Source organism: Ruditapes philippinarum, unplaced genomic scaffold, assembly GCF_026571515.1.
Source record: "Ruditapes philippinarum isolate M1 unplaced genomic scaffold, ASM2657151v2 ctg1318_1_1_1_1, whole genome shotgun sequence".
Lineage (NCBI taxonomy): Eukaryota > Metazoa > Mollusca > Bivalvia > Venerida > Veneridae > Ruditapes > Ruditapes philippinarum.
The window spans coordinates 206134-218914 of record NW_026859435.1 but is presented as its reverse complement, the minus strand read 5'-3'; positions in this window follow the sequence as shown (position 1 = coordinate 218914).

The following is a 12781-nucleotide window of genomic DNA, read 5'->3' as shown; positions in this document are numbered from 1 at the left end:
CCACGCGGGTCAAGTTAGGAAACCACCATTTTATTCTTTATATGGAGAAAAATTTTATTCCTTTGACTGTCTAATATATTCATTATGAGGGCATTTACAGAATAATGAATGAAAAATTCAAAACTAAGAAATGAAAATTTTGCCTGTGTCTCCCTTTAAATCCTAAATATTTTTCCAGTTTACTCAAATAAACACCAATTAATTTGTATTGTGCTTAACTTAATAAGGCCCCATCTTTATACATATATACATGTATATACGTAGGTTAAAATCTCAGGGACAATCGTTGACACGCTGACCATTAATGCTTTTAATCCTCTTCAATAAAGTATCTTTCGTGCGATGGTCAATTAACTGAAAGCGCATTAAACAATAGTTAACTAGTTATTAAAAGATAATCTACCTTGTTGGGTCCGAAAGGGATTTTCCATAAGTTTTTTAGAAGCCGTGCCACCAGTATGACCAAGCACTATAATAATGACAATTTAATTTTTCATCTTGATATCCCTAAAATCAATGCTGGACAATTTCCAAAGATTGAAACAGGACAAGCCAATCTAAAAAATACAGCAGGGCAGATGTACTAGATTAAGAATAAATATATTTGTGTGACTACATTTCTAAATTCTAATGTTGATCATTGGTTAAATAATTAAAAAAATTGTAAACCAAGACAACCAACATTTTTGAATTATAACATTCATTATTTGTCACTACGATAACACTAACATTTTACAAATTGCTGTAAATAAAATAAAACAACAGCATCAACAACAACAGCAGCAAAATAAACATTGCGTGCTACCAAAATACCGCATTTTAAGTCTTTGAAAATTTTGGAGTCTTTAGAACATTGTTCTGTTTCTTTGTATTTGAATACATATAATTTATGCGAATGTTCTGTTTTTAAAATCTGGAATTCTCATTAGACTACAAAGTAGAAAAAGACTAAATGGCGTTCCCTTTCAAAGGATTTACCAAAAGGGAATTGATAAAAACGCACTACAATTTATCCCCTACAGGATTTATGACTCTTTCTTAACACCATAGGTTCTATATGATTGCATTGTATACACGTCTTATTGTTTACCTTTACCCTGGCGTTCACCAATGTTCTACTAAAATATCCGTCGTGTTACCTATAGATATGTCTGTTAATAATCTAGGCTGCCTTGCCTGGTAAGTGTCGGTATGTTAATTATTATTGTTCAATTACTTCCTGATGCTTTGAAAAATACTCTTTCTGGCACAATCTTGATTTTTTCATTTATGTTCTCGATAGATTTGTGTGAATGTAATGATTACGAGAATGAAATATATAAAACAAGTTTTAATTAAAGGATGTTTCTTCCAAAAGATTGAAAGGTTGTAACTCTTTTATCACACTCTTTTTACCTTTATTTCAGTTTTCGACTGATTTGTTAGAAAGTAATGATTTAGGGAATGATTTGTATAGCCCAATTTCAATTAACGGACATTCTTCAAAACAGTTAAAGGTTATAACTCTTTTGGCACAAATATTTGTTCAGTTTCCGATATATTTATATGAATGCAAATATTTTGAAAATTATCTATTTAAAATAATTTAAAACTACCAGGCGTTCTTTTAAAGTATTAAAAGGTTACCAGAAAGTTGATATCCACACCATGTTTTCATTGTCAGTACGTTATCAAAGATATGTATAATCACGGATCTTAATGTTATATAAATCTGTGGTATGATATCGAATATTATATCACTGTGACATCATATTCGTTTTACTGTACTTTCATTACAGCCAAAATGTTTTATCATAGGCCTTTACTGATATAAAACTGCCAGGATTAAACAAATGAGTCAATACGAAAACAAAAACAGAGACAGGACTGTAATAAAGGAGTCCATTGCAAAAGGGTAAAGAATGATGACTTCAAACCATTTTCTCCTTACTGTTGACATTTCAATTTTTCATGTAGGGGAGCTATGTAATCAAGAGGACAAAGGCTGATACAATATGTGTTCTATGTTTGGAATCTAAACAAATATTAAGATATATAGTAATTAGTTACTTTACAAGTAGTAAGTTTTATAAATGCAAGTCAAAATACCACTTTGTTTATTTTGCTACCTTACGACACATTTTACTGAAGGTTCAACGGATTTTCTTCAGTTGTTAAACATCGCTCCATTACTATACAATTATTGACTAGTGTGCCATTCAATATGATGTGATATTCACCGGCATATGACATATTGACCAAGGCGATTGGCACATTAGTCAATAATTTTTGTATTTTCTGATGCAGATCAGGAAATACAATGCTACATTCAATCTCTGGCACACAATTTCACGATTAATATTGCAAAGATCAGAAAATACCACAGAGCTTGCAGCACTATGTTTTATTATAAAATGAATAGGCTATAAGAATTATAAAAATCACAGAAAGTACAACCTTATACATGTAAACTTTTGCCTGTTTCGTTGAAGCGCGGGGAAAAATGACGCACGTGTCAGGCGTGCAACAACTACGCGATCGCTGCTCATACAAAAGCAATTAAAGTTTATACTTATCATTGCAGTGTCACCTTTTACTATAATAGTAAAGTAATGATATTTTAATCGAGAAATAGGCCGTAAAGAACAAAACGCAGCAAACAAGCGTAATTAATTAACAGTCTACAATATATGTATATCTATATTTAGACTGGGAAAATCCAGTTCAGCCAATAAATATGATACTACACCCAGTGAATATGATTGTGGATTACTGTTTGAACCAATGAGATTCGAGCTATATTTAGATCATATAATGATAAAACATTATTAAACACATGTTTGACATTTCTTAGAATTTAAGAAATATATGGATTTCCGATGATTATTATAACATTTATCATTATTATTATTTATTATTATGCAGTAATTTGTGCAAAATCTTGACATACCCTCATGTTCAATACAATAGCCAACGAGTATTATGCAACAAAACAGACAACATAGTGCAAAGTTACAAAATTTGAGATCTGGCAATGAAATGCAAATCATTAGCATGGAAATACTTTACGATATAAATGATATGAATTAAAATACATCCAGATACAGTTTAATGTAATATTGTGCATAAATGGATCAAATATAATACACTTACATTTATTTTATTGCGAAAAGCGAGATATATTTACAACATCTAAAACTGTTAGAGCTTTTGATGAGAATTCAGACAACAGAGTTACGTAAACGAGAAAATGTAAAAGTTAGCATTAAGAATATAACACCGTTTCTCATAATGATTTGGCAAACTTGTTAATGCACTGTATGGTACATAACTCTTTACTTATTGCACTCTATCTCGTACAATGTTTAATATATTTAAATCTCTACATTTTTTATCATTATATCTTATTATGAAAATTGCTCTGTAATGGCATTCGGACTTTAAGTTAAGGCAATGACATAGTAACAATTCTAACCGTATATATAGCACTGTAGGATAACGGTAATTAGCCAGTAATTAGTTAACGGTATGCATAGACGGATATATTAATTTAATGAGCTGTCACGAATACTATGTTTAATCTAGTTAATTAATAGACCTGTCAACACTAAACGGGAAGTGTACTTTTGTACTTTAGATCGTGCATATATAATGGTTATTTAATTGTTTAGCTGTCAACAAATGCAATATTACTCTATGAATTATTTAAGTTATTAAATCTTAGGCGTAAAGTATTTTAGTATATAAGGGAGCGAAATATTTGATTATTTAGTGTAGTTTTTGATGTTAAAGCAGACTCACTCACTTTAGGTTAAATATTGCTAAATACGCATTGGCATTATTCTTATTATCTTTAATATTTGTATAAGAATTGTAAAGTTGTTAAGACATTGTTAAAAGCCAATTGTGTTGTATTGGTGAACAGTAAATTAATATATAAATAAATACATGATATATACGTTTAATAAACTTTTACTGTTAGTTGACTTGATTTCATTTGAGTAACAATTGTAACCGTATATATAGCACGTTATGGTAATATGGCAAAAGAATGGGTTTGATTAAACCGATTCATGGACACACTTAGGGTCATCTGCTTAAACAGTGAGTAATAATACATTAATGTATCTTTGTTAAGATCATCTCAATACGAGATAAAGATACTATATATAACAATATAAAGTGAGTATATTTATTTAAAATAAGAAGACGGTTTTATACATTTGTCATTATTTTTTTGGCCATAATTTAGAAGTGTGCAATACATAAAGTGATTGTTTATTTGAAAATTGTCTTTAACTTGGTGTATTTATTATTATAATTATTGCAAAATAACGGAACAATAATTGATGATTATACATATACATATATATAAGCGACGATGAAGGATTTGTATCTTATATATATGCAAGTGCTTAATTTATCAGGTAATTTGTGTTGACTTTAAATAAAAGTAACTTGGAATAATTTTGTATGTTGATAATATATAATATAAATATTTATGCCAAAAGTGTATTGTACTAGATTAAAAAATAAGAAATATGGTGAAGAATTTTTATTTTTGGTATTTGTATCTTTATAATGTTTCACTTGTTACTTTTGTTAGCGAAGTAAATTAAAAATTGCATTAATAGTTTGCACTAAGTGTTAAACAAAATAGTGCATTTTTAGTCATGATTCGCTAAGTACCCAAAAGATGCTAATGTAGCAGTCTTTTTTACAAGTTTCACGTGGCTTTCTTGCTGTTTTAATGCTTATATCTACACATATTGTTTCGACTAGCAATCTATAAACCTGAATAAAAGGCAAATAAAAGAGTGATATATTTATTTTGTTTGGGAAGTACTGTTTTCGAGATGTGAATTATACATTTAGATATTTCGTTTTGCTTTTACTGTTAGCAAGGTAATCAGCGGAAAGGTAATATTTGGAATAGATAACATACCTCTTCGTACCACTAAAATAAACAGGTTCATCTCCTATATACCTATATATCATACAAGTATACCTACTTTACCTCAATTATGACACACTTGTTCCGTAATTAATAAACAATTTACTCGGGTAATCTGTGCTTCATCGACCATACGTTCAAAGATTATACTTAAAGGTCAAATACAAAGTATATTCTGAAGAAGATATCTATTCTCGAGAAGAGTCTGTGATCAACAGTTTTTCATGTATATTGACAAATATTGGAGTATTTTAAAAGCTTTATGAGATTCTGAATCAAAATTAACTGAATTCATTCAACTAGAATATTGCATCTTTGTATTACGAGTGCTTGATGATTGATTTATCAATGAACATTTTAAAAAATCTTGCACGCTAATTAAATATCACTGACTTCGAATTTCTTGTCCTCTATACACTTTGCGTCCGATTCCCTCCACCTGGTGTATGAAATGTTAATTCTACCAAAATGGCTTTTAATATTTTATATCATAATGCTCGAAAAGTGACATGCAGCATACCTACACAAGCATTCGTCATTTAGCTCCAATAAGTCGACTGTCTAAAACCCCATTCCACAGCAACAACGCCGAGATTTTTGTCCGTGGAATATTATTTACCTTGGAGTAAAGGATATATATAAACAGATGATCTCGGACTCGGGTTTGAGAGAACGAATATAACTATCTTAAAGAGGAACTGATACCTTTAAATTCACGTTGTCCATTTGCAGGTTTTGTACACTTGATTGTTAGCAAAACAGAACACAAGCACAAAAAGGACTTTTATCAATATTTGAAGTAGAAGGAGAACTTCAAAGAACGTCATTTTGAAAACTTACTTTCGCGTTGGTTTGTTATGAAATGTAGTTAAGGTATATACGTTCCGTGACATATACGGTCCGATAAAGGTAAACAAGTAATTTCGGTAAGTAAATATGATATAGACTTAAACTGAATATATAATTTTCTGTAATTTTCTAAGACTAACATCAGTTAAGGCCTCAACAGACGGTATGATTTAGTTGTACAAAACTAATTTGAGATAAGATGTACAATTTTCAAAGCAATACAACACTTGCATTCAGACCGTAATTCTGCATTGTAGGAATCATCCGAGGTTTCCCTCAAAACAGTTCCATTTGATCCCTTACATGCTTTACTCACTAAAGTTTTTTCTCTCCATGATTAATGATTGAAACACCTCCATTTGAAAAATGTTTTTTTTTTAATGTGCAGCCTGACCGAAACTCAAACCTGGGACCCTTGGAATACCGTACTGCGGCTCTACCGACTGAGCAATCCGGCCGCCCCGGATTAGAGAACAGTTCAAGACCGTAACATAATCATTTTCGGAATAATTTGGGATTCGAACATACCACAACTTTGGGTCTCCTGAAGAGTTTTTCAACATCATTTTTACCATTGTTTACCTTTTAGCTCTAATTGTTCTGGAATTTCATTCATTACACCCATTATCAGGAGATAATTTGGCAATCTGTTACTTGTCAATGCGGGAGGTCTGTACGACAAGGTTTTCAAAATAGAACATGTCCTATCCCTTACATCTAGTATTAAGGTTTACGAATTCAAGAAAAAGTAGCCTTCACACATTAAGATTTGCTTGTACATCTTAGTTTTAATTGGTGTTGTGCTTCAACATTCTACCGTCTGTTGAGCCCTATAAGAATGGATGTGTGAAGTTGGCGGCATAGCGGTCTAAACTTTTACAGTTGTTTATTAATTAAACATTAAAAACGGCCTTAAGTGAAGTTTAAGAACTTTTTTTTAAAAGTTTTTTTTATTTATAGAACCTTTGAATGAAGTTTTTTTTTTAATTTTATCTTTTCTTTTTGAAGCAGGCCGCTAGAAGCACAACGCTAGATTGCCAGACCGTTTGACCGCCAACTTCATGCCGTTCACACACCTCAAAAGGGAAACAATCATCAATTTGCATTTATTCTAAAAGATTTCGAAGTAGGTTCCCTTCGATCAGCTTTGATTCCAATGATATACTTCCCAACGGTTTATATAAAGTCACACGTTAAAGATATTTATGTCATTGCATTAAAATACATCACAGACTTTTTATTGCATTGCTAGAAATTATATCGGCATTGTGTAAACCATTTTCTTTTATCTAAAACTTCGTTCATAATTTAGAACACATGTTAGTCCGATGATCATAATCAGCAGCAACATTATCGTCGTCGTCGCCATCATTAATATCATCATTACGACCATCACCTTTATAATTGTCTTCTTCATTATTTATATAACAATTGTTTAATCACTGGCGCAACACTTACAGGCGACTCACTCCAGGAGACGGGTAGATATTAATTGTGATATATTTTTTGCAGGATAGTGCATCGGACACAGATATTACTCCATTCCTGGGGGAACAACTGACTCTTCAGCAAACTAGATAGAACAAAGTTATATTTGTAATACTATATTATACAATGCATCAACCATTTAATAGCCCGCTGAATACAAAGTAAATAGCCGGTGCCACAATTACAGATCCAGACCAGTATTCACATAGTGCAGTCTTACAAGTGTATATAAATCATGGTTGGTTTGACAATGGACATGTAAAAAGGAGGCTAAATGGAGGCTAGGAAGGTCCATTTAAAAGAAGCTTAAAGGTAAGCTTTGCAGTACGCTACGCACATTTATAAAGTAGCATTTTCACTTCCTGTTTAAGCAGGTGTGTACCTCAACACATATTAGACTGTATTTCTTATATGCTACATGTACACAGTATTCGAATGTTTAGTATCTTAAGAAAGATACAACATTTGTATAACGTTTGCGTAGATCTACGTGTACACGTACAGCACAAGATAAGCAAGTGTTAACTCTCGAACAAAGGCTTAGGGTCGATCACGGGTAATAAAAATCGAGTGGAATATGAAAAACAGAACTTTAGCATAAAATATGAGTTTTATTCAAATTTGTACAGTAGAACTATGTTTTAATAGAAACAAAATGTTCAAACATTTTTTTATTAAAATACTTATTAATTTCCTGTAAAAGGAATAAACTTTAACCGAAATAATCAGTTTCAAATATTTTTCCAAACTTCTGTTATAGAGTTTCATCTTTTATTTATTTTTTAAGGTTATTTATAATAATAATCTTTCCTCTTTTTTGACAAAAACAAAATAATTTACTTGTTATTCATCCATAAAAATATCATTGTTCACAATCAGTAGTTTTGTATTTATTAAATTTCTTCACTATTTTACACAATTCAAAACCTACTTTAATGCTTTTATGTAACACAATACTATTTACAACACAACAAATATATTTTGAAAAAAGAAAAAAAATCCAAAAAAACTTCAGGTTTTGAACCGAGTCGTGTCTCCATTTGGTTTGACCGTGTCATTCCCCAAGAAAAAAAAACAAACAAATAACAAGGGATGTTGTTAAGTAGGTTTTACCAACTCCAAGTTTGGCGTCTATGCAAGCTTTGAATTTATTATGTTTCGCCAGGTAACTCCATATAATATTTTAGTTCATTATCATGAGTAACCTCCCTTTTACTGAAAAAAATACCAATACGGAAGACGAAAGTGAAATGTTTCTGAAAAGGGGTTTATAAAAATGTAGAAAAATAGTATAATTATGTAAAAAAAGATACACATGTTTTGAGACATTTTAGAAAATATATAAAATGTATAATTTCACTTGACCATTCCGAGTCAAGTAAAAACTAAAAAAAACAACTTTATATTAAAACTCTAATCGGACGTTATTTATTCTAATATTCACTGAAACATTTAACTTTAATCAAATTAAAATAATTATAAATTTATATTTTTATGCACAAAAAGAAAGACCTGCCTATTTACAAACGTTTCTTTGATAATTTGATTATTCTTATAATAATTTGAATGGTGAATCACAAAAACATAATGTGTAATGTTTACGAGATAATAAGAAATCTTAAACGTTTATCCGTTCAAAATCCATCCAAAAAATTTTCAAGAAAGTTTTTATATTTTCCTAGATAAATCGAAAATCTCATTATTTTCCAAAGATAATTCCAGACGTCAAAGCTTACATAAACGAATCAACTGGTTCTACCAAGTCTTGCCTCCAGAAATGTTAACTCTCCGCCATTTTGATTTTATAACTGATGAATGAATGAAATGATTACTGATGGATATGCAAGAGATCGTTCAAAATGTAAAATTCAACCTCCTAACAGTACATGTAAAACCTGACCCCATGTAATTAATTTTTCGCTCCTTAACTTTTTAACTACCAGGCGTGTAATAATAGTTTGACTACCAAGTGTGTAATACTATCATTTCCCATTATACACATGTGATTAGAAAATTAACAACACAATTTTTGAAACTGTACCGAAATGCTTTCCATAAATAAATGATCTAGTATGATATCACGGCAGTGTAAAACGATCATTTACAATATGAGAAAAAAAGTAAAAATATTAATTTCTTTACATCCAGATAAACCTTTTGAAGGATTCCTTTCCAAGCACAATTATATCCAAAATAACTCGAGATGTGCAATAATTTCGGCAATATGGTTATAACTGTTCGGTATTTCTACCCCAAAACTTTGCCTACGAAATACATGTTTACATCAATCAACTTATATCATATATGCACACAGCGTAAATTAACTAATCAAATGTATATAATAGAAATGCTGAAACAATAGTTTCCACAATAACAAATTTGTAGTTGACACTCCACACAGATAAAACAATAATAAATTCACAAATGAGCCGCGTCACGACAAAACCAACATAATGGGTTTGCGACCAGCATGGATCCAGACCAGCCTGCGCATCTGCGCAGTCTGATCAGGATCCATGCTGTTCGCTTACAACCCCTATAACAAGTTTGAAGTAGAAAAACTGATAGCGAACAGCATGGATCTTGATCAGACTGCGCGGATGCGCAGGCTGGTCTGGATCCATGCTGGTCGCAAACCCATTACGTTGGTTTTGTCGTGACGCGGCTCAAATATATGATCATACTTCAATCGATGGCTCAGAAAAAGTAAATCTACTAATGCCAAAGAACGTTATACATGAACCATAATCTGTTTTCATATTATATAATCTAATTCAAACACATTTGAAATACTATTAATAACATTTGATACTTGTAAAATTTGAATAATCTATAAAACTATTGGCAAGTTAATACAATTACCAGAATAATTCTTGTTTAATTAAACAGACCGACTTTTTAAACATAAAATCTAACTTTTCTTAAATATGTTTCACGTCATTATTAATAAAATGTAATTAAATCAAGCCAAATGCCTAAAAGTATCTCTAAAAAGTCATCCACATACTTTAATACAAATTATTTATAGAAAAGCAAATAAAATAACACTAATAATGATAAAGTAGAAATTTAGTTTGATCAACAAATCAAAAGACCCTTCAGGATGGAATATACATCCGTTTACGTTACAACTAACTTTGTTGCACTTGTATACTTTTATCTTTATTGCAATCGCAGCAATGGGACAGAAAAATCATAGTTCATATGTGTATTAGTAAAACAACCTATCTTTGCATTATTTTGCTGTATCAGAAAATATTAATCTACTCCCTTATTCAACACGGTAAAAAGTTAAATAGTTATTTTCATGCACATTTTTAAAGAACTACATAACTCTAAATTTGACAACGAAGTACACATTTGCTTATCATTTAGCAACAGTTTTATACATGGATACTTATTATTCATTAAAGTAACCTCGTTATGTCCTTTGTAAAAGTGATATTTTTGAAAACACTTTACCTAAGATTGCCATGATTCTGAATAGCTGATTTTTGTATGGATAATCCAAGCATTTACCTTGCCGGTCCAGAAAGTGATTAGTCTTTGTCATAAGTATAGAACCAGTTCAGCCTGTGAGTCCGTGTAGTGTGACCAGACTCTATACTTTTCGCAGCTCATTTTTTGTTTTGTGTTGAAACACATCCAAGTTCAAATGGTCTGTTCTAAATTTTAGGCAGAGCTAATCCATTACACAAGGAACCGATATAAAGGTAAAGGGTTCACACTCTCTTCTTCAAAATTGTAATACCAGTGGAAGACAAATGAAAAGAGGTAATTTAGGTTTTCAGTCAAGTTTTAAAAAGGTATTTCATAACACATCATCAAGAATGAAGAATTAAAATGATATTTTGTCATTATTACGAATTGAGCCTTTGTTTTAAACATAATAACCCGCTCTTCAAGATATTGACCCTGAATTGTCGATATGTTAGGAAACTTGAGGTAGATATCTGTGTTATAACAAACATACAAGTGTTGGAATAACAATGGCACCAGAAATATTAACAATTTGCAAAATATTTTACAATATTTACAATATGTTAAAAGTATTCATGCACTAGTTCATTATACATTATATACTTAAACTCAAAATTCTTATATTAACAAATCATACCTTGTTTTCAAAATACTTGTGGAAACTTGTGGAGAAATTCATATACAATAATGACTTATCATAAACAATCTAAAGGTCTTTTAACTTCCAATTTATTAATACTGTTACCAAAATAACCAATTTACAAATAAGTTTAAACATATTTTCTAAAATAATGATAAGTCATATATAAAACCATTTTTATCAATCAATTTTAACAAGCAGCTACTCAATTTTAAAAGTGGAAAGAACTAAATTTACCGGATATTTTTAAGTTCGTTTTGACTATGAAGTTGTTTGATATATTTTAAACTCTGAAGCAGCTTTTATGCTAAAATAAGGGAAAAACAATTCATTCTTAAAACAGAACTATATATTTATATATATTCATACATCTTAATTATTACAGATGACAAAAACAGAAACATGCATAACCAATATATCAAAGCAAATCTAAAATCAAATTGACCATACTATTACTAATGAATGAATGAATTCAATTTGGTACACGTTTTTTTTCACAAATTGAAGCATATAAAATAACAAGTTGCTATACAGAAAATATAAAACAAGTTGTTTTTTTGTACTCAAGCAATGTAAATAAAAAAATATTTTTGATGTAGCCTCATAACATTCGATTGACATATAGCGTTTAACATTGAATCAAAAACAAATTAGCACGATAAAATCATCTAAATATTTTAAAACAACACTAGAATATGTTCATTGCAGGCCAATAAGTAATTTTTGGAAGCATATTGGTATTCTTTGGTACCTTTCTATATTTATTTACAACCATAATCATATATATATAATATGCTAATTATATGCAAATTTATTTGAGGTAGATAAGGTTATTTAGACAATATGTTAATGACATCCAGTAAGGATTTATATGCAGTTGCCCTTATCCTTCTTTACTTCTGAAATAGACTCGTTCTCCATGTTCTATTTTCTGTTTTTACCCAGACCATTATCCAGTTTTGAAATATTAAGATGGAAATTGTCACCTTAGTTGGTCTGTAAATAGGTCAATTGATTCGTCAGACACAATATATCCCAAGGCTTGCCTGCCTCTATATTGATAGCAAATATTTTTATGTTTAAACTCAAAAGGCAAGGGTTAGCAGTTAGTAAAACTATCAACTACATCTAAATCCATTTACTTTAGAGATAACTGATTAATCCACGTGGTAAACCATATATTACTATAGCAACTCTTACAGCTACACATTAATAAACAAAACTAAAAGTCAAAACAGACTAACAAATATTTCAATATTTTTACAAGTTGAGTTTTTTCAGTATTACAGAACTTCTGAACGATGAAGTAACTTTAAATTCTATTTTAATTTTTATATGCTCGAATATCTTTTTCAAATGCTCGGTTTTGAAAAACCCAAATAACAATACTT